The sequence below is a fragment of the Macaca mulatta genome, chromosome 8 (assembly GCF_049350105.2).
Source record: "Macaca mulatta isolate MMU2019108-1 chromosome 8, T2T-MMU8v2.0, whole genome shotgun sequence".
Classification (NCBI taxonomy): domain Eukaryota; kingdom Metazoa; phylum Chordata; class Mammalia; order Primates; family Cercopithecidae; genus Macaca; species Macaca mulatta.
In genome coordinates, this window is record NC_133413.1 from 94,441,195 (window position 1) to 94,465,545 (window position 24,351).

Consider the following 24,351-nt stretch of genomic DNA (forward strand, 5'->3'; position numbering starts at 1 on the left):
TTAGGTGATACCACATGTTAATAGAGATTGATTCAACATATGTCAAAACTACATTTTTAATTTAATGGCCCATATTTAATCTCTCCACCATGTACCTGACACTATAACTGCAATCTCATCTGTATACGGTACTTGCCATTTCCAGAACACATCCTACACTGGCCAGCTGTGCTCAAAATTGTCTCTCATTTTTCTTTTTTTGCAAAGCTACTACTGCTGCTCCTGCTAATATCTTGCATTTTTATAGCACTTTATAGTTTAGTAAGCTCTTCCACATCCTACTCAATTCTTACAACAATTTCATTAAGATGGAGGAAATTGTGAATCAGAGACATTAAATAAACTGCTCAGAATTCCAGTGTTAGCAAGAAATGAAGTCAGATTCAAAAACACAAGTTTGTTTTTTGTTTTTCTCTTTCGAAACAGTATTTCTATCAGTGAATCTGTTTTTTTTAGAAGTATCTCCATAGCTTTCCAATGAGAATTAATGTTATTTTTTCTTTATCAGTACATAAGAGTGTGGGAAGGAAACTGGCTTTGTTTACATTTAAGTATTCTTGATGGAGTTAAAGGAGGTAATGCAAAACCAGACAAAACTACTGTTTGATGTTGGAAGTTAAGATGATAATTAACCTTAGTGCCAAAGGAGGGTTAAAGGTAGGGTGACAATGGCATGTCACATAAGAGTTTGTAGAGCTTCTGGGTCTCTGATTATACTGAGTTTCTTGATCTGGATGCATATTAAACTGTTGTTTCTCTTTATAAAAATTCATAGTCACCCAATTAGAATTTGTGCACATCTTATTCAACATGCTCCTAGATTGCATTTCCAACTTCATATAAAATACTTTTTAAAATGTGTTGATTTCCTTTGAACTATTTTTGTGTGACTATTAGGGAAAAGTGTGGTAGAATGTATCATAGAAAAGACAAGAAAACTGGGAGATAGGTTTTAGGCGGAAGAGATTAATTTTTAAAATAACACACAGGGATCCTACAATAGTTCACCAGAAAGTGGTCAGGAAACCTATAAAATCATTATGTCTAGTATATACTTTTAAGTCATTTCCTATTATTGTCTTGGTTATGTGCATTCTACATTTCAAAACCAACCTTTTAAAAAAAGAAAAAAAGCCTTAGAAAATTTTGAAGAAGAAAGAAAAGCATTAACAGAAGGATGGCACAGTACTCGATATGTTGTGAGATGATGGGTGAAAGTTGAAAATAAGAAAGTAAATAAATAAATAGTATTAAGAATTTGGAGTGACCAAAAGGATATACGCTAGTAACACACCTAGATTTCCAAAACACCTGGAATGAAGCTCTAGTATTTCCATTTACATAGAAAAACAGTGGAGATAGGTGTCATTTTTCTTCAATGTATAGATGAGAAAAGTAAAGTATAGAGAGGCAATAAACAAGATTACATAGCTAGCAAGGGGAAGCCTGTATTCAAACTAGTTAGTCTGCTTTAAGAACCCTCATGTTAACTACTTTACTGTATTGCCCCTAATGTAGTAACGATGGATGAACTATTTTAAAATAGTAGATTACGAATAAATGATATCTATCTTGATTTTCATCACTTAGAAAATGACTGGCACATATGTACCCTAAGTGTTTAAGATATAGATGAATAAATGAGTTATGAATTAAAATATTTCAATAAAATTTTGAAGCTATCAATATCTTAAGGTTTTGTTTGTTTGTTTGTTTGTTTTTGAGGCAGAGTCTCGCTCTGCACCCAGACTGGAGTGCAGTGGCACAATCTCAGCTCACTGCAAGCTCCACCTCCTGGGTTCACACCATCCTCCTACCTCAGCTTCCCGAGTAACTGGGACTACAGGCGCCCGTCACCAAGCCTGGCTACTTTTTTGTATTTTTTTAGTAGAGACGGGGTTTCACCATGTTAGCCAAGATGGTCTCGATCTCCTGACCTTGTGATCCTCCCACTTCGGCCTCCCAAAGTGCTGGGATTACAAACGTGAGCCACCGCACCCGGCCAAGATTTTAATATTAATCATCTTGGAAGAATTTTTAGTGAAAAGTTACTGGTGGCTTAAGTATGAATTATGTATGAACCTTTATAACAAAACAAGCATTTTACAATATTTTAGGTCTTTGGAATATTTTGTACATTAAAGTAAATTTGAAATTTGTTGCAATATAATTAAAAGCATTAATGTACAGGAGAAATACCTGTCAAAGAGAAATACCTTGTGCAAAGGTTTGTATCAGTCAGCTTGCATGCAACTCGTAATAAATCAGACAGTCGTTCAAAAGAAAAAGTCCCACTTACATGTTCAAGCTCTTCTTTTATGTTATATATGAACAAAATATATGTATACACACACACAGGTATATATATATATACACACACACACACAAATGAAAATGCTCTATGCATTCTATAGCAAAAGATTAGCTGCTTCTTTTTCTAGTACCCCAAGGGATTGCTTGGTTAAAAGTGTAATTAGTTTGAAGAAAACATTGAGCTTTTTTAGTTTCCTCTTGCTACTGGAGCTAGCAGTGTTGCTCTGGAATTAGAGATAAATTTTAGCTTTATCATACACAGACCATAACAAGAAAAAGGAAGGAAAGTTGTTTCTTTGGTGTTCCATTATCTGAGCTATTACTTGCTTCTGTTATGCTATTTTAATTAACTAGCAACTAATGGTGTTTTAGTTAACTAAAGCTGAAAACTTTATGATTTATTGTTAAAAGTATTTATATATGCCCAATTTTACTGAATTGAAACAAAAATGAAGTATTCATATATATTTTAAATATTATAAAGTGGCTTTAGAAGTAAAAGCTCACTGCACAAGTTTATCAATTATTAACGTTTTAGTAAGAATGTAGGAAACCTTTGTTTAATCATTCTTTTTCCTAATTTTACAGAAAACTTCAGTAAAGCAAAGGAACTCCATAGTTACGGTAAATAGAAATCCATTTATATTTAGTAATACTAGACAGATATGTTCTATGGTAAGTGAGGGTGATACATCTTTCTGCAAATGCTGCTCTGAGCCATTCCAGTGGATTTCATTATCCTCTAAGGGAGGCCCAAAGCTTCCCTTGAAAACGATTAACCTTTGCTGACTAATGCATCATAATCAACTGCCCATCTGTAAGCACCACCCAAAAAAGCAGAAGTCCACATCCAAAGATTTATCTTTAGCTCATGAAAATCACCGGGAGTGTTTATGAACAACCATTTATTACCTTCCATGGGGCCCATATAATGAAAATTGTCTGGTTCTTGATTTGCTGTTGAGTGAGATTTAGAAGAAGAAGGATATTGCTATAAAATGACAGTCACAGATTTCATTACTGCCCTTACAGACAACCATTTGTCTTTCTATAGTATCCTCATATGGTCTCTCATCTGTAACTGATCAGATGTTGACTTTCTGAAAGTGGGCCTAATCCCTATAGATCCTAATTACACTAATTATAATTATCACCATTTGTGGCACAACTTTTATGTGTCGCCAGTGTTATAAAGGAATTATGATGATTATTTATAGTGCTTTCTACAAAGCTGCCTGTAAGTATATGAATTTTATAATACAAGAAACTGAGTTTAAAGACATTAAGTGAAATGCTCAGCATTAAAGCATAGTAAGAGACTCTGTGGTGATGTCAACTCAGGACTCTCCGTAGATTCACAGGCTCTCATTGTTTCTTCTGCTCATCGTGCTCTGATTAAGTGTTTGGGATCTTCCTGGAAAGAATTAAATAAATTGTTACCCTTTCCATCTTCCAAAGCTAACATTCTGCCCTAACTAGAATAGATGGTCACTTAATAAACTGGTTAGCTAAAAAAATAATACTGAGTGAACATATATGTATAACTCATAATCAAAAGAATGATCAAAAGTGGATCAGAGATAAATTTATTTTCTGTGCACCTAACAGGCATTAGGTGCTCATACTCAAAACATAGTCAGTTTTAGAGTATGTAATTAATGGTTGAACAAACTACAACAAGAACATATGAACAATCTATTGTGACCATCTGTTACAAATATTCACACAAGAAATAGGGCATATGATGTCATCTTTGAATCTAAAGGGTGAAAATAAATTTTGCATAATATTGTGAATATGTCTGTGACAACCAACCACATTAGGTATATCCCTTATAACAGTGACTCAGGGAATGGTCATAAAATGGAATATTATGCAGTCATTTAAAAATATATCTTATAAAAATTCTCTATGATTTAAGAAAATAAGGTAAAAAATCCTAACTTGAAACTTCAAGTTATAAAACTAAATGTGCTACAAGTTCACGTTTTGGTTTTTTTTTTTTTTGGTTTTTTTTTTTTGAGACGCGGTCTCGCTCTGTCACCCAGGCTGGAGTGCAGTGGCGGGATCTCAGCTCACTGCAAGCTCCGCCTCCCGGGTTTACGCCATTCTCCTGCCTCAGCTTCCCGAGTAGCTGGGACTACAGGCACCCGCCACCTTGCCCGGCTGATGTTTTGTATTTTTTAGTAGAGACGGGTACAAGTTCACTTTTATATAAATATATTCACATATATATTTACCAAAAATATGCTCAACATAAACAGAAATACACATTCAATGACTATCCTAGGTTTGAAGAATCATAGATAACTTTTGATTTCTTTCTATGCTATTCTCTATTTTTAAAGTTTTTTTTTTTTTTAATTTGAAGATTACAAAATTCATTACAAAAAAGAGACATGCTACATAGGACGTTTTCAAGATCCTAAAATTCAGTAGTATATATTTTAAACATGACAAATTTTGTTCTTTGCATGCGTAATTTTTTTCCTCAACTCATCAGACTAATAACTTTATACTCTGTACTTGTTGTCCTGAATATTTTAAACATAAATATAACTTGCTTTTCTCTTTTGCTTTATGAACATGGCAATGGGTTTGCCTAAAAAGTATTGTGATTTATTAGTTCTTGATTAATTGCCGCAATTATATGAAATCAAATGCACAGGTTGCTCCAAGGCAAAATGCTGTATAAATGAAAAAAAAAATCACATTTTAACCATTAGCAGACAATAAAATTTGGGTAAAATGTTAGCCTAGTGAAAAATCAAGGCAAAATTAGAAAAAAACAAATAAATTATAGAAATTAAACCTTCAAAGTGAGGCTGATTCTTCCACATTTTTTTAAAACCCCAAACAACATATACTGCAGATTCAAATGTAAGGTCCACGACATGAGAGCATCTCTCTCTCTCTCTCTCTCTCTCTTTTTTTTTTTCTTTGACATGGAGTCTCGCTCTGTTGCCCAGGCTGGAGAGCAATGCTGCCATCTCTGCTCACTGCAACTTCTACCTCCTGGGTTCAAGCCATTCTCCTTCCTCAGCCTCCCTAGTGCCTGGGATTACAAGTGCCTGTCACCACACCTGGCTAATTTTTTGTATTTTTAGTAGAGATGGGGTTTCACCATATTGGCCAGGCTGGTCTCAAACTCGTGACCTTGTAATTCACCCACCTCGGCCTCCCAAAGCGCTGGAATTACAGGCGTGAGCCACTGCGCCCAGCCAGTCAGAGCATATCTCTAGCTTTCTATTACCACTGTCTAACACAATACATATTCAATAAACGTCTTTAACAAATCATTGGTAAGTATCTTGAAATACACTGAATTTAAGGAACTTTAAGATAACTAAGACACATACGTTTTTAAGGAAATATTCTGCTGGGAAATAATGTAGTCATGTGTAATGATTTAATAATAAAATATCCTAAGTTCAAAATGTTTACTAAATGAATATAGTATTGCGCTATAATTTTTCAATACAGTTTGAAAGATTTTTCAAATAAAAGTTTACAGTCCCTTGGCTAGCAGGCAAATAATCTAGGATATTTCAGTTATTTTTTTGTTTGTTTTTGGTTTTGATTTTTGTTGAGACAGTTTCGCTCTTATTGCCAGACTGGAATACAATGACGTGATCTCGGTTCACCGCAGCCTCCACCTCAGGGGTTGGAGCGGTTCTCCTGCCTCAGCCTCCCACGTAGCTGGGATTACAGGTGCTTCCCACCATACCCTGCCAATTTTTGTATTTTTAGTAGACACGGAGTTTCACCATGTTGACCAGGCTGGTCTTCAAGTGCTGACTTCAGGTGATCCGCCTGCCTCAGCCAAAGTGCTGGGATTATACGCGTGAACCACCGCGCCCGGCCTGAGTTCGTGTTTTTATGGGAGTAAAAATTCAAGTTCTGACTCCAGACAATTATCCCTTTCCTATCTTGTATCTCATCAAAAGGCACTGGGGACTACTAGAGCAGGGAGAGAAGGAGGAAGGCAGGGGATGAAAAAGCACCTATTAGGTATTATGCTCACTACCTGAGCGATTGGATCATTTATACCCCAGCCTCAGCATCACACAATATACCCATGTAACAATTCTTCATATGTACCCCCAAATCCAAAATAAAAGTTCCAATTATTACATATATATATGTACATACACACAAATATATAAAATAATTGCAACTACATATATATGGTGCCATCAGTTCAGAAAACTTTTAACGATTCTGTGGAATAAATTGGGCCATTTTCCAGCCCTCAACTGGCCATTTTAAAATGCTGCTGTCTTACTTCTTATAAGTCAGGCATCACTTTTAGCTAATATTTAACTTCCATAACTTTATTGTTCTTTTCTCCTCCCTCCCTTATTTTGACCTTATTGATTTGTCTCTTAAATATTCTTTTACCATTAATTTAGCAGTTTACAAGACAGTAACATAATACCCTTGTTTTATATGTGATCTATACTCAAAATCTAACCTGGATAAATTTTACTATACATTGTTCTAATCTATATATGTAATCACCATGTAAAAGTTGCATGCACATACAATCGCAAACAGTATGAGACAGTCTTTTTTTTTGCAAACTACTCATCTAACAAAAGATTAATAATTAGAACATATAAGGAGCTCAAATAACTCAATAGGATAAAACAAATCATCTGATTTTAAAATGGGCACAAGATTTGAATAAATGTTTCTCAAAGGATGACATACAAAATGGCCAACGGGTATATATAAAAATACGCAGCATCGCTAATCATCTGAGAAATGTAAATCAAGGCCAGGAGCGGTGACTCTCGCCTGTAGTCCCGACACTTTGGGAGGCCGAGGTTGGTGGATCACTTGAGGTCAGGAGTTTGAGACCAGCTTGGCCAATACGGCGAAACCCCGTCTCTATTAAAAATACAAAAATTAGCTGGGCATGGTGGCATATGCCTGTAATCCCAGCTACTCAGGAGGCTGAGGCAGGAGAATTGCTTGAACCTGGAAGAGGGAGGTTGCAGTGAGCCGAGATCACTCCATTGCACTCCTCCCTGGGTGACAAGAGCAAAACTCCTTCTAAAAAAAAAAAAAGAAAGAAAGAAAGAAAAGAAATGCAAATCAATACTAAAATTAGATATCATCTTCTCCTAGCTAAAATGACTATTATAAAAATGACAGGCAATAATGAATGCTGGTGAGGATGTGGAGAAAGAGGAACCCTCATACCCTGTTGGTGGGAATGTAATTAGTACAACCACTATAGAGAAGAGTATGGAGGTTCCTCAAAACACTAAAAACATAACTGCCATATGATCCAGCAATCCCACTGCTAGGTATATATCCGAAAGAAAGGAAATGAGTATATCGAAAAGATAAATTGCATTCCTATGTTTATTGCAGCACTATTTATAATAGCCAAGATATAAAATCAGGTGATGTGCTATTAATGGATGGAATGGATAAAGAAAATGTGGTATTATTATACATGTAAACAATGGGATATTATTCAACCACTAAATGAAATAATGAAATCCTGTTATTTGCAGCAACATGGATAGAGCTGGAGAACATTATGTTAAGCAAAATAAATCAGGTACAGAAAGACAAATATCACATGTTCTCATTTATATGTGGGAACTAAAAAAAAGCAATTGAACTCATAAAGGTAGAGAGCAGAATGATGGTTATCTGAGGCTGGAAAAGACAACAGGAAGGAGGAGATGAAGTGGACACGGTTAACAGGTACAAAAATACAGTTAGAATGAATAAGAACTAGTATTTGGTAGCACAATAGGGTAACTATGCCTAACAATAATTACTGCATATTTTAAAATAACTAAAAGAGTGGAATTAGAATGTTTGTAACACAAAAGAATGATAAATGATTAAGGTGATTAATACCTCATTTACCATGATTTGATCATTACACATTGTATGCCTGTATGAAAACATCATATGTACTTCACAAATATATAGAACTAATATGTACCTATAATAATTAAAAAGTAAAATTAAAAATAAATAAAACACAAAAAGACATTCTTTGTAAGTATCATTTCTTGCAGGTGTACAAGTTTATTGCTTGTATCTCTCTGGTATCACCAAATAACTTTCTCAGTGCAAAAATAAAGATATTTTCTGCTCCATAACTGGTTTTATTATTTATAAAAACTTAAAATTACTGTCAGTAAAAGTAGTTGGTTATCTGTAACTATATGTAAAAAAACTTTTATCAGTTGGAAACTGCTGTCTTCAAAATATCACACATTTACTTCATTATCAAACTGATACTTTATCACCAAGTTGAAGACAATAAATAATAAAAGCACAATTCTCAGGATCTCTAATTTAGGAACTAACCGTAAGATATTAGCATGAGAAAAATATATAGCATATTTCTTTAAGGTCTATGAATCCATTTTACTTATACTAATATTCGTTGGTAAATACATGACTTAACCTCTAAGTTTCAATTTCATCCTCCATAGAATTTGTATTGATTTACAAATAAACTCATTGCACAGCTTCCAAAAGAGGAAAATTATGCTAACCTACACTATGATCATAAAGGAAGGCTAATCATTAGGCAAACATTACCTAGCATAGTGCTATACACATAACAGTAGGTATGTACCCTAAAGCAAGTCTTCAGTTGTATATAGCTGTAGATAAGAGCTCTGAAAATGAAGGTGTTTCACATAAGGGCTTTACTCACAGTTTGATTGTGGTAGAGTTTTGTTCCTTCTGTGCCTCCATTTCTGGTTTATTAAATTGAGTTGGTAATATTTTCTACTCCTTCCAATTTTGTGGGGTTTAAATAAACATGTTCATGTAAAGTTCTTATAATAATACCTAACTCAATGAATATTAAATATGAATATTAAAATATTTTAATATATTATAATTGTCATGTTCATTAAGGAAGGTTTAAGATAAAAGGCATCCATATTTGAGCAACACAAAATGGTTATGGGCCTTAGGAGAAGCCCTAGGTGAAAGCATCCAATTATGTCACTTACTAGTCATATGACTGAGACTGATTTACTTACACTCTCTGAACCAATATACACCGTCTAGGTCATTCATTCCCTCATCCAGTCATCCACCAATCATTTATTTGATAACTATGATGTGTGAGGAAGTATAGTCACTAAAAAATTATTAGCAAAAAGTATGTCACTTGTTTTATGCATTGTTTTGAGAAGTAAATGGATTAATTTTGAAAAAAGTAAATCTCAGAAGTATCACTTCCCATTTCTCTTTTTTACATATTTATACTATAGAAGGACTTCATAATTTAAACCTAGTTGTATTATTATGATACCATATCAGCACAAGTAATGAAAAATTAGTAATCCAGTTCATCTCCCTGATTTTTGGAAAAAAACTAACAGATAAATGAGAAATAATTTAGGTAATAGGTTTTTTGAAAATTAGCTGCTATATCATAACACTGAAAATATGACCAATAAAGACTCAGTATATAAATAGCCAAGTGTTGTTAAAAGCACATCAATATCAACATTATTCTAGAGAAATGTTTACAAAGATGGCGTATTACTTATTCTTGTAGAACAGGCGCTGGTAAACTATTTCTGTAAAGGGCCAGATAGTAAATATTTTAGGCTTTATGGATCACATAAAGTCTCAGTCTTCTTCTTTTCTTCTTCTCCTCTCCTCCTTCTTCATTTCTTTAAAAATGTAAAAATTACTGTTAACTCACAGGATATAACCAAGTAAGTCATGTGCCAGATTTGGCTTATGATTGCAGACCCCAAGTATAAAAATAATAAAAACATGAAACTTGTTCAAGTTGCATTTAAAGGCTCTTATAAGGAGCTCTCCAAGTAGCCAAGCCAACTTCTCACTTCTCAAAATGATAACCATTCAGCCAGTCATCCGTTCCAAGCACACATGTTGAGCGTTTACTAAATTCCTGGTATTATTACAAATACTGGAAATGTAAGTTAGTGTATACACTCGAAAGTTTATAGGGTTTGCTTTGTTGTTGTTGTGTTTCAGGAGAGATACGAATACGAGTATAAGCAAGGAATTTATGGTGAAAGTGCGAAGATACAAGTAAAAACAAGAGGTTAACAAGGAACAAAGGGGGATGCTGTTATCTCAGTCTCATTGGGGAAGAAAATATGAAAGTTTTTCGAGAAAGTGATGTACAAATGAGGGGAGAAAGATAAATAAAGGAGTGAAGCCTTCAAGAAGAAAGAAAAATTATATGCAACATTTGACAGGCAAGAGAGAACTTGGCTTGTCTGTGAAAAGGAAAGAAATCTTTTCTGACTAAAGTACTCATAGTGGAAAAGAGACGGAAGCAGGTTGAGCAGTAGAAGATTCCAGAGAGCTAAGCATGAGACCGATCATGGAGTCATTTAGGTCTCATAAGTCATATTACGAAGTATGGACTTTCTCTACAGAAAATGGGTGAAATGTTGAAGGATGTTAAGAGCATGAAAAGTATGAAAAGTATGATCAGGTATGCACTTTAGAAAAACAGTTCAGAAGAATATGGATTTGAGAGCTACCCAGAAGCAGAACTGATAGGCCTTTTTGATTATGTGAAGGATTTTACATGGCACCTAAGGGAGAGCAAGACATCAAGATCAAAGTCCAGTTATGTAATTTTTGCTTCACTTACATTAAGTTAATGTCTCAGATACAACTTGTGTTCTTTTCCTTTTTCTCTGTTTATTCTTCCCACGAAGAATGCCTCAACCATCTGCATTAACCTCTTGAAATTTTCAATGTCCAGTTCAATCCCTCACTCTTTTAACACATACCCTTTCTTGTCCTAACTCATTAGATTGTTGTTTGTTTTTATCAGCTTTCATACTCTAGAAGTCAATAACATACAGTAATTATTTTCCAAATTTTGTTATCCTCTCATCAACCAAAACAATGCTGGTTGCACAAGGGTGGGGTGTACATTCACCGATAGATGTATAACTCTCCAGAGGCCTGTGCACTAGCCTGGCCAGCTGTTAGCTACACACTCTGTTGTAAGTGTATAGCATTCCGCAGATAAGGATTCTCAAACATCACTATAGATAACCTATTGTCTAACAAAACTTACACTCAGAAATTTCTTTCTTAATCAGTTCATCATTTTTCATGTATTTTAAATATATCTAATTCCCTGTAACCCTACAAAGCAGGTGGCATAGAAACCCCTCTCTCTGAAAAGGGTTAATGCCATTGTGATTGGTATCTCCTCACACTGACTTCTGTCCCCATTCAATGCATTCTTCACATTGAACTCATAATATATTTTTAATAGCTGTTAGATCATGGCATTCCCCTATTTAAAACTCTTTAGTGGACTTAATATGAAATCTGAGTCATGATATACAAGTCTTTCATGCTGAATCCTTGCAAGCTCTTCAACTTTACTTTGAGTTACTTATTGATGTTGATGACCAGCCTCAGGGGTTGTCTGTCTTTCTGCGCTATCTAGCTCACTATACTTTTTCATGTTAGGAACATTAGCTAAGTCATTCCTTCTGCCTGCTGCATGTCTTCCTCAGTTATCTCCACCATGCACCAACAACTTCCAGTTTTTGCTCATCTTTCTAGCCTTCAATTAAATATTAATTCTCGTGAAAATTTTCCCTGACGTTCTTAATTCTGAGCCACATTCAAACATTTCTAAAATCCAGACTCATCTTCTAATTGATATGCACATTCAATATAGTATTTTCTTTGGGAGGCCAAGGCAGGCAGATAATAAGGTCAGGAGTTCAAGACCATCCTGGTCAACATGGTGAGACCCCGTCTCTCCTAAAAATACGAAAGATTAGCCAGGCATGGTGGCACATGCCTGTAATCAGAGCTACCGGGGAGGCTGAGGCAGGAGAATCCCTTGAACCTGGGAAGCAGAGCTTGCAGGGAGTCTAGATCACACCAATGGACTACAGCCTGGGTGACAGAGCAAGACTCTGTCTTGAGAAAAAAAAAAATGTATTCTTTTTCTATTTTACAAATTTAAAAATATATATGATTACATCAGTGGTATGCCTATTTTTGTTATCTTAAAACTGAATAAATATGGTGAGTTCTGAGACAATTCTGCAGCTGCCTTCTTGCTAAAATTATTGTCATTGTCATTTACTCCTGCTCACCTGAAAAGCACCAGGAGTGCTGGACCCCGCTTGTCTCAGCCATTACTGCATGTCACTCTATCTTAAACTCTTAGCACTGTGCTGGAACTTGACAGGTAGATAGTCCGTTAGTATTCGTGGCTTAAACAATAATCCCATTGCTTTTCATTCTCTCCAGAGGCACATATATGGTGTTGAAGGTGATGTAAAAACACGCTGAGGGTTCCTGAGATCTTGAGGATTTAGGTAATCTTATCTCAAATCCACAATTTCAAAACTTAGAAGAGTCTAACTACTCCAATACCTTCATACCCAATATCTGCTTATACTTTGGCTCAAGGTTGTTTTAGTCTTGCTAAGATTTGCCCACAATATTTTGCAAAATGCAATTTGCCAAACACTCGCAGTAAAAATTAATTCCCACTAAATATGTCATAAATCTTTTTGTCTGATTGCAGGTTTATGGAACAATGCTAGAAAAAAATTGACATTGATTACCACACCAATTTTGCTGATGATGATTAGGCCTCCTGCTGTACCACCAACTTTGTTCATATTACAAGAACTATGACCCTAGTAGCCAACCTCAAAAACACTGAACCTGCCTTAATTCTGGATCAATAGTGAATAAAATTTTCTGCTCTTTATTTGAATTTCATCCTTGTAATTGTGTTTTAGTATGTGTTTTAGTATGCACCTAAAAGTAAGTGCCTTTGGTAGAACTACCACTTGATCCAGCAATTCCATTGCTGAATATACATCCAAAAAATTAATAAAAATAAGAGATCTCTGCATTGTCATGTTTATTGTGGCACTATTCACAATAGGGAGTTAACCTAAGTGTTTGTCAAAAAATGAATGGATAAAGAAATGTGGTACATATACACAATGGAATATTATTCAGCCATAAAAAAGAATGAAATCTTTTGTTTGTAGCAACATGGAGGGACCTGGGAGTCATTATGTTTAGTGAAATAAGCCAAGCATAGAAAGACAAATATCACATATTCTTACTCATATATATGGGAGGTAAAATGTGGATCTCATGAAGATAAAGAGTAAATTAGTGGATTCCAGAGACCAGAAAGAAGAGAGAGGGAGGGAGAATGGAACAACAACAACAAAAAAAGCAAACAGAGAAAAGGAAAAGGAGAAAATAAGTTCTTTTGAAACTGTGGACTCTTATAAGGAACACTGTAAGCACTGGGCAAAATCAGATTTTGCTGGGAGAACAGAAACTCCTGGGAGGATAAAACAAAGAACATGAGTTTTGCAGCACAACAGAGCTGAGTTCCACTTCTTCTAGATCTGCCATTTATTCACTATGTAACCTTGAGCAAGTTGCCTAATATCTTCCAACACCAGTTTCTTCAAATGTCACATGATATGGAAACACTTATTACTTTCATTTGATGTAAAAATAAAATGAGGTGGAATATGGAGCCTGCCAAGTATGGTGGCTGCTGTTTAATGTTGTATCCATGAATGTGCATAATGGGAAATGAATAACACATTGAACTACCCAAAACTGCAAAATAAATAAAATTGATTTTAGAATAATAAATATGGGTGGAAAAAAATTTTCTCCCATGCCCACATGTGACTCCCAACCCTAACTCCCATATACTTTTGAATAGTTGTGTTTGCCTTCAAAAGTAGTAGACAATCACAGACATGTGTCATGATATACAGCCATGTTTCAAATATAGAAGTTTGGGAATTAGTGCTGTAAGTCATTAGCTGTTATGTTTAAATAATAGCAATTGGTTTTGTGCTGTTTCAATAATAGCATTAGCTATGAATCCTCTTACATTTAAAAAAAATTACATGTTTCTTTAACAAATTAGCAAATGCAAGAAAATGAAATCAGTCATAATTTTATTTCACAGCTTGAGAGTTATGTTGAAAATAGTCTTGTTTCAGCATCTAGCCTCTCATTTAAGAACTCTGCTAATAAGTTCACTCTGAACAGAATCAAGGTTTTAAAGTTTGAAGGATAAGTACATTCTGACATGGATTAAGATATAATTTTCAAAATGATAGATAATAAAATTTACCTTAATTATAGAGGTTCTGCTTAATCATTTCAAGTGTTCTTAATATGTCACCCACTCCATAGGATTTTAGAATGAGATTTGGTATCGAATTTAAAGTATATTCAATTAGTGAAACTCATTTTAGTAGAAAAGTAGTCAGTCAGTCCAGTAATGTCTACTGAGTCCTTCTAATGTGTCAGCACCGGTACTGGATAATTATGAATAAACATGTTTTTTAAGAAGCAAAGCCAGACACGATCCCTATAATTACAGTTCAGTAAAATACACTTCTGGCAGTCAGAATCAAAGGCACAAGATGAGGGGGGGGAAAAAACAGATGATGTAAAGATTAACGTAATTTACTACATAATTTTTAATATTCCACACTGCAAAAGATGTCATAAATATATAAAAGACAAAAGATTTGAAGAAATATTTTCATTATATGTATCAAAAGGAGATGTCAAAAGTAAGCACTTAAAATGTTAGCCAACAATATTATTCTGTCTGTATCAATGCATACAGAAAAAGTGTGGAAGATACATACCAAACTGTTAATATGATTACCTCTTAGGCAAAGAATGAGGTTAATGAGGAAAGAGTAGGTTAATAACATTGTCACTTTTCATCTTAGTACTTATCAGTGATATCTGAATTACTTATTCAAGCCTATATTACGTTGTAATTTAAAAGGTATGTGTTATCCGCATCTCTAGCAATACAATACAAATGACTCCAGAATATAAAAAAGCTATCTAGTTTATAACATATTCCTTCATAGCAAAGCTTAAATATATGAATTCAATAAGTAATAGAACAAAACCAATCTTCTACTAGAACTTCTTATAAAAAAGATAATGTATGTTGAAGAAATAATCAGATGACCAAATTATATCTTACCTCACTTATGAAGAAAATAGGAAGAATGACTTTTTGTGTGAGACACAAAGAATTATAATCCAATTCAAACACATTGCTAGAGCTACCTAAACTAAGTTTCATGGTAACATAAACAAGAGAACAACCAAATTTGACCAGAGTCCAGGATGGCTTATAGGAAGAAAGAATGGGGAACCCAGGCTGTATGAGGAGAATCAAATTTATTAGCTAAAGAAGGGGCAAAGTGTCATAAAAGGCAGAAAGAATGTTGTGAACCAAATGCCCATGAGTGGCATATTAGGATAAAAAGTTTAATTTTGATAATATATTATCTTTGATAAAAATTAGCATGCCTTATTTTTTTCAAAGAAACTATATTGTACATACAAGCATAAATGTGCATGCAAATTCCATGGGAATCTCATTGAAATACAGATTCTGATTCAGTGTGTCTCAGGTGGCACCTGAGAGTTGTCATGTCTCACAAGCTTTCAGGCGAGGTTTATTCCACCGCTACATCCACGGACATCCTTGAGTAGTAAGAATATGACATATTTGACAAATTGTGTTAAGAAACATGTCGGCTTCATTCTGGATCTCTATTCCATTAAAGCAGTTTCAAAAACCCCAGTTAAATGTGTCAGTACTCCATAGGGACAAACTATTTTTGACATTTCTAAGTTCATAGAAAAGTAAATACTTCATGTATTTTTTTGTTCATTAGTTGCGTTTTAATTTTTTTTTATTGGAGTTGGGTTTTTTGTGTTGGTTTGTTTTACATTTATTTTCTTACATTCTTCCCTTCAACTTCTTACCATTGTCTTGGTTCTACAATACCTAGCTTGGTAAGACCTCTAATTTTGGCAGTTATTATCATAGCAGCATACAGTGTCACAATAGAAAAAAATGAGTTACAGATTTCTTGCTTATCAGTGAATGTTATATGTTTATGCATTTTATATAATTAACATTATTATATATATTTATATAGTATATATTCTGGGCTAGAAGTACAGCTGATTGTGACATCCTTCCTTTCACTCATGGGCAAGGTTGTTGGCACCACTAATGTGCACTAAATGTCCTTTCTCTCTTTCTCTCTCTTTGTTTTGAGTGCATTGCTACAGGTATGTTTTCATAGTAATTAAGAATTTAAAATCAAGCTTCTTAGAATTACGTCTACACGATTTACTTGCAGATTGTGTAATATGAGACAGGAATGTCAGCTTCCTTCCCTGTAAATTGGTGACTATTGTTACTATCTCATAAGGATAAAATGAATAGTGTATATGAACATTTAACTCACGTATGGCACATTGGAGGTACTCTCTAAATGGTTGTTGTTGCTAGTAGCTGGAATAAACATCACAACCACAATAGCCGCAAAATGAAGGTGTGGAAAAATGTACCTCTATTTCTCTATTTTAACTCACCCTGTGAGTCCAATTCCCTCTGATGTTATCAAAAATATTTGCTATTTAAACAGAGCAAAATGGAGCAAGATAGGATTCTACTTCAGAATGGTCTTAGAAGGCCGCTCTGATGAGTGATATTGAAGTAGTGATCTGAAAGAAGTGAAGATGCACACCACGCTGCAGTAGGAATCTTTCTATTCATATCTCACTACACTGCAGTACCTTCACTGCACTTCTCAGAATCTGCATCCTCTTCTCAGAACAGTTTAGAGATTTCTCCTGTATCTGTGTGAAACTAACCTCCAAGGAAATCTGGGTCCTCATGAAACATTCAGATGGTCCTCAGAATCTTCTTTACAGATACAGTCAGTTCCCTGCTGCAAGTCCACAGACATGGGATCCCCACTCACAGCCTCCTGTCTCCCAAGTATAGCGTCAAGATGGCATCATGAAGGCCAGAACTGCTTTAGCAATCTCTCCACCCACGTGACCGTAGGGTTTCTGAGAAAATCTCACTTGAGTTGGGACTGCCAGTGCCTAGCAGTGACTCTGGCAAAACGTAACAGCTCAACAAATACTTGCTGAACAAATGAATGAAAGCCCTGATTGTGAATTACATCTGAAGGGAGAATATGCTTCAATGAGGTAGGCAATTCTGCAATGAAGGCCCTGGGAGTAGTCTTCTCACAATATTAAGACAAAATGTTTACAACACCATCCTTACCAAAAGTCACCAATTTTTGTTTTCAAGTGAATTTAGCCCTAAGACAACAGAATTGAATTTCTCAAATTATTCATTTGTCTTAAAAGTTCCACATCCATACTTAATCTAAAAGAATATAGAGATCCTGTCATTAAATAGTGGTGATCAATGCACAATTTTGTGAATATACTAAAAACCAATGAATTATATACTCTTACAAGGGTGAGCTGTATGGTATATAAATTAAATTTTAATAAAGCTATTTTTTTTAATCCTAATTATTCTAAATTTCTTATGAGTATTTGATCAAGTCAGGATTATCACATTCACCCTTTTCTTTCCCTCATTCTTTTCAGTTATATAATTTTCTGAGTAGGGGATGGATGGGGAAGTTTGTGATTTGCCATGGCATTGGTGAGGAGTCATCTTCTTCTCGCCTCTCCTCTTCTGGCCACCACTGAGTTATCAACACCCCCACAATCGTTAGAAAGTAGTTTCTGCCTGCATCTTCTTACGATGCCTCATGGGCTCTGGTCATCAGATCTACAGAGGTCATTTTAGGTGTGTTCTTCTGGCCTCAACCCCTGACTCCTGAAAGCCTTCTGCTCCACTCTGAATTATTTTATTTTATCTCTCAAAAGTTTAATACTTTGAACTGAGTTCATTCTCAGGACACTTTTTCTGGGCACTGTAACTGTAGTGTTAGTTTCTTAATGGAATGGGGCTTTTTTAAGTAGCATGCCATCTTCGTGGGCTAGTTCCTTAAAGAAAGCACAATGTAAGAAGGGATTTCTATTTTGTCATTTGCTATGATGCAATCTCAAACCTCACTTGGGCCTCTAAGTTCCCTTGTTCTTCAATTCTCTTAACATTTCTTCTTGGTTGCAGAAAGAATTTTAAGTTCTTCTTTGTGTAACACAAAAGTTATCTTTTATATTTTTTATTCTTCCTGACTTTGTTCTTTATGGATCAACTTTATACTGAGATTTTAGGCACTAAATCTTATTCTAAGTGAAAACTCCCAGCTTTTGTGAATAAACCTGCATTGTATTTCAAATCTATTGACTCGGCCATGGAGCTTTAAAAATCCAATCAGAAATTCCTCTGGCTTCTTTGTTCTGAGCTGTAGTCTTACTCTATTTGAAAGAACTGTGGATGGAAAACTACTGCAACTGTCAGAATCATGAAGGAAAAGTACAGCATACAATGGCACTCAGTAGGAAAAAAAATTAAGTTAATAGTTAAAGACAGACTTGCAACATTTTAAATCATTTAATCATGGGAAATTCTGCCCAGTTGTAAGGCTAAAAGTTTAGGAAACTAAACTAATAGTATAGAAAACCAATAGATAGATAGAGGATAGATAGATAGATAGATAGATAGATAGATAGATAGATAGATAGATAGATCATAGCGATAGATATATCAGTGACAGATAAATATTTGTGTTTTGCCATTTAAAAATATGTTTTACTTCACTAAGCGTTGACTATGAAAAGATTCTGCAAAACAGGGTTCCTGTATTTCTTGAGTTTCCACTGTGCTTTTCTCTTTATTCCTTCATTCAAATAACATTTGCGGATTGCTAGTGTATTCCCCACTGCTATCATATGAAACCTGGGTAAGCTTGTATTCATTTTTGAAATGTCCAACTCAAGAAAATTACTCCTTCCACACAGAGCTGCTTCTGACAATCCCATGGACAATCACAACTTTCCTTCCTTTTGTGCTTTATAGTGTTCTCTCTATATTCCATCATTCAGATCTTCTCATTGAAATTGAATTATGCCTTCACTACAGAGTTAGATTCCCAAGGACAAAGATAGAAGCATCTTTTTCAATATTAATTTAAGGGATAATTGGGCATATTTATTTGCTTAATCAAAGTTGAAGAATAACGCCAAACTCTGTTCCATAGAATCCCTTTAGTAAGGCAGTTGTGTCAGTTCTGGATTCTACTATGTAGTAAACTGCAATGGTAGTGGATATTGTGTTTGTCAGATTTGCCTAAACAATTCGGGCAATGGAACAGGTTCACAAGAGAAATAAGAAAGGAAAAAGCTATGTGAATGCTTCTCCCACACCAAAATTGTAAGAAAAACATAAAGCGTGCCATTTTGTCACATAATTCAGAGGTGGTAATAACGGCAGTGGCAGGCCATCTGGAGTTGCCACTGCCATCGCACCAGCTGTAATGGGGAGGTGCCAGAGGTGGCAGCAGGAGCAGCTGTGGGAGCAGCAGTGGTGATGGTGGGACCTCTGTGCTCCACACACCCAAGGCAGCCAACTGTCCCCCACCCTTGTTCGACTGGGAGGACCTGCTCCCAGGCCCAGAGTCTCCACCACTCTGGACCCTGAACCCTTGTCACCACTCTCACCCACGTGCACTGCAGGGAAAATGAGGAGAGGAGGTAGGCAGTCCCCTCAGCCTGCCTCCCTGGGAGCCGCCATTATAGGCCCAGGCTGAGCTGCCAGCCTGAGGGAGAACAGCATGGACCAGCACCGAAGAGCAGGCAGAGAGGGGCCCAGCGAGGACTTGAAGCCCCCACTCCAGGGTCCGAGGAGGCACTGCCTAGGCTACACATTCCATGGAGCCAGCAGGAACTGGAGACAACTGGGAGCCCTGCCCCTTGCTGGTTAGCAGGGTGAGAGCTCCTCAGGCGCAGCTGCAGCCACTCTGCTGCAGCTGGAGACCCAGCCAACTCTACATTCTCTGGAGCCTGGGAAGCCTCCCTGCCCCCAACAGGCTCAGAAGTGCCTTTTACTGCTGCCTGGCTCCTTCCAGCTGTCAATGCCTTTTCCACTCTCTGAGCAAAGTCAGGGCCAAGCTTGGATGCTGTAGCAGCCCTGCTGGCTGTGACATGCTCAGAGCAGTGTTGACATGTCAGCCCCCTGCCTCGTCGGCTCCCTCCAGACTTTGGGCACTGACAAGCACAGGAGGGAGCCTCAAGGGGAGCTGAGGACAGCCTGGCATTGGCTTGCAGGTGTCCCTTGACATGAACAGCTTGGGTGCCTTTAGCAGCAGCAGGAAGCAGACAGGCTCCTGGGTGGAAGGGGGCTGGTCCCCAGTGAAGCCCACTTTCAAGATAGGGAGGGCTTGAAGCCTAGAAGCCAGGCTGCCAGTCCTATAGACTGGAACGGGAACTTATGGTGCCTTTTCCGGGCCTGCATATGACCACCCATGGAACAACTGGCGTGCACTTCCTCCCCTCTGAGGCCCATAAAAGCCCCTGACTCAGTCACTGGTGAGAGGATGGGATGACCAGCTGCAGGGAGGAGCTGCCCCTGTCATGGTCTCCTTTCTGCTGGGAGCTAAGGAGATGGGGGGACCACCCGCTGCAGAGAGGAACTACCCTCTCTGATAAGAACTGAACACCTGTCAGGACACCCTGGCTACAGAGAGTAGTTGCTCACTGTAGGTCTCTTCTGAGCTGTTCTGTTGCTCAGTAAAGCTCCTCTTTGTCTTGCTCATCCTCCACTTATCTACATACCTCATTCTTCTCTGGTGTAGGACAAGAACTCGGGATCTACAGAATGGCGGGCTCAAAGAGCTGTAATACAAACAGTGCTGAAATACCTCTCTTGCTTACCATGTTGCAGGTGAAAAGAAGGAAAGAAGAAATAAGGAGAAAAGAGAGAACAAGAGAAGAGCTGTGGACCTTTTGGGAGCTCACCAAGTCAGGGGTGTGACTCCCCATTTTGGGCCTTGTGGTTCCTAGAGTCTCCAAGCTTCCAGGCACCACTGCATTCCCTGGTGTTAGCCATGGAAACTGCTTGTGGTTTGCCTGGTCCAGCATCAGCTTTGCAGTGAGCCCAGACAGAGTGCCTGACTGTGCACAGTGGCCAGACCCCATGCTCGCTCACTCACACACCCCTTCCTACTCCACTCCAGTCTTTTCGGAAACGTAGGATCCAGGAGGATAGTGAGAGCTGGTGACGCATTATTGCAGTGAGAGTGTGGAATAAGGAGGCACAAGGTAGAGTGAAAATCAGAGGTGGCACAGAGCAAAATAGCCTGAAATAATATTGTTGCTAAGACAAGCTAATTTTTCTTTCCAGGATATGAGTGACTTTTCATAACTTTTTTTTTATTTCTAGGACACTGATAGTCTGGAAGACATTGCAGATCAAATAACATCTATTTTTAAAATATGATTTTTCTCAATTTTTTAAGTGTTTGTAGGAGGAAAGCATTAGACCTTCTGGTAAGATATATTTATCTTAATTTGTGGTTAAATACTCAAACAAAATATAAAGAGAATCCATTCTAAATCAGGGTCACGTAGATCCAGGATAATTTTAACATCATACATAGGTGTCTGCTGCTTTTGTTAATTGGCTGCACCATTTGCTGTGGGCTATCTAAAACACCAATTTATACTCTCCCTGGATGTCATTCTTGGCCCTGAGATTTTGGTGTTCGTTTCTTGTGAATCAAAATGAAGGAGAACTATACAGTAGGGGAAAAAATAGAAGTTATGGAAACATGGAGAAAGAATCGAAAAGAAAAAGGAGGGAAAAGTGAGAAAACAAAAGACTAAAAGAGATGAGATGATGGAGAAAACAAGTACAAGAAATAAAGAAAATTCAAAAATTAAGTGGAGAGAAGGGCACATTGGAAGCAAAATATGGTAGAAAGTAAAAGAAAGCCCCTCAATATTGAAATCAGATACGGTGCTGTTAAGCTTACCCATAACTTGAATGTACTTCCTCTTTTTATTATTAAGCAGTGTGGTATCACTAAATAAAATTTTAGTGTTCCTTTTGAGCAACATAGTGGTGTCTGAGAAGCCATTAATGTGACCTAAAATATAATAAAATCAACATTGATTTACTTAAAAACATAAAACTGTTTGAAAACCTGTCAGTAAGTGATCATATTACTGAGTAGTTAAGTTTTTATTATACCATCCTTGATGGGAGGAGAAATTAAGGAGAAAGCTATATTAACTTACTGCATTAATTAGAGCAGGCTGAACAAGTGTAAAAAAAAAATAGACACAAAATGTAGTCACTAAAAACAATAGGATTTTATTTCTCGCTCACTTAACAGTTCAGGATGGTATTCTAGGCTTGTTTTTGCCTGTCTTCCACATGGCGATTCAGGGATTCAGGCTTCTTTCACATTGATGGCTTCAGCATCTCCTAGACTCATGTCATCTTTTATGTCACCTTAATGAAAAGGAGAATTTGGTTGAAACAGATGCTGTCTTAAAAACCCTGACCTGAAAATAGTTCACATCACGTCTGTTCATATTCCATTGGAAATAATATAGCCACATGAACTCACTTAATGAAAAGTTCTTTCTAGACATTATCTTACATTATTATCTATCAGCAGCAGCATGGGACATCCATAACACACCCTTCTACATAACGGAATGTAGGATTCCATACTGTCTTGAATCTATTCCTATCTAATTAGCTATTCTTTCTCAGTTTCCTTCACTGCTTTCCTTATCTTTCACTCCTAATGTTGACATTCTCCAGGACCCAACCCTATAGCCCTACTCTCATCTCTGTCTCAGCTCTTGGGTTATCTTTCCCAGGTTTGTGGCTTTAAATATTATTTATATGCTGATAGCTTCCAAAAGTATCCAACTCAAACTTCTCTCAAGAACCCCTGCCATTTTTATCCACCTCTTCATTTGTACCTTCAATGGATATCTCAAACTGAACATGTTCAAAACTTATCTGGTGATCTCCCCTCCTAAAGCTGCTTCTTTTAATCGCTTCCCCAATTCAGTTGATTTTTTTTTTTTAAAGAAACCTCCATCCTTTCAGTTGCTAAAGTCAAAATGCAATGTCCCTTACTCCTTTCATTTTCACTCCACAGCCAAGCTAAATGAATACCTGTTGGATTCTACATACAAAATATGCAGAATCCCAGGATTTCTCACAACTTTGCTCATACTAATCCAGTCCAATCCGCCATGATATCTTTTAGATAATTATAATAACTTCTAAAATAGCTTCATTTTGTCTGTGGTTGACCCCTATAGTATATTCTCAATGCAGCAGCCAGAGCCATCTTTTCAAAAAGGATAAAATTTTAATTGAGATCATGTCACTATTCAACTCAAATCCCTGGAAACCTCCCATTTTCACTCAGAGTAAAAGCCAAGTTATTCACAATGGCATGTAAGGCCTATGTGATCTGGCTTCTATTATCTCTCTGATCACACTTAGTAATTCTTTGCCCCTTCTCTCTTTGACTCTGTACTGTGCCATCTCAGAGGTTCTTCTTTGTGCATTCTACCCTGGGACCACACCTGCAGTGGGCATGTGGGAAAGTGTCATCCTACTGCTTTCACAATTCTCTTCTTGTGAAAGTTTGGCAGAATAATGATAGATAAGTTTCAACAGTCACAGCCTTTTTAGACAAAGCTCATGAGCTCTTTGGCAAAAATTCCTTCAGAAATTGAATAGTTCTCTCCTGTGTTTCCTCTCCAGCAAGCTCTGTGTGCCAATGCCACAACTAAATTTCTAATTTAGATAAAAATTTTAGTTCCATTGTTTTTGTTTTTGTTGTTGCTTTTTTGTTTTTTATTGTTTTGTGCCTTACTTTGCTGTTAGTTCTCTCTCTAAACTTAATGGCGACTACACACGGAAGTTACCTGAAATAGTGAGCTTAGTCATTTCAAGTCCCTATGGCCCTCATTTTATGGACTGTTTCCTTTCCTCTCTTTACAAATCTATCAATCCCAACTTAACCTCATCCCCTCTAATATCTTGCTAAATGCTGCAAACAGAGGTCAAAACACAGTGACCTTCCATTTGTTAACTATTTCTCATAGACCTAAAAGCTCAAATCATGTTCTACCTTCTAAGTTATCTCATATGACAGCTTTATTAAATGTTTATTATGGTTTGGCAGAAATATCTCATGTTCTAATGTTCATTTTTTCCCT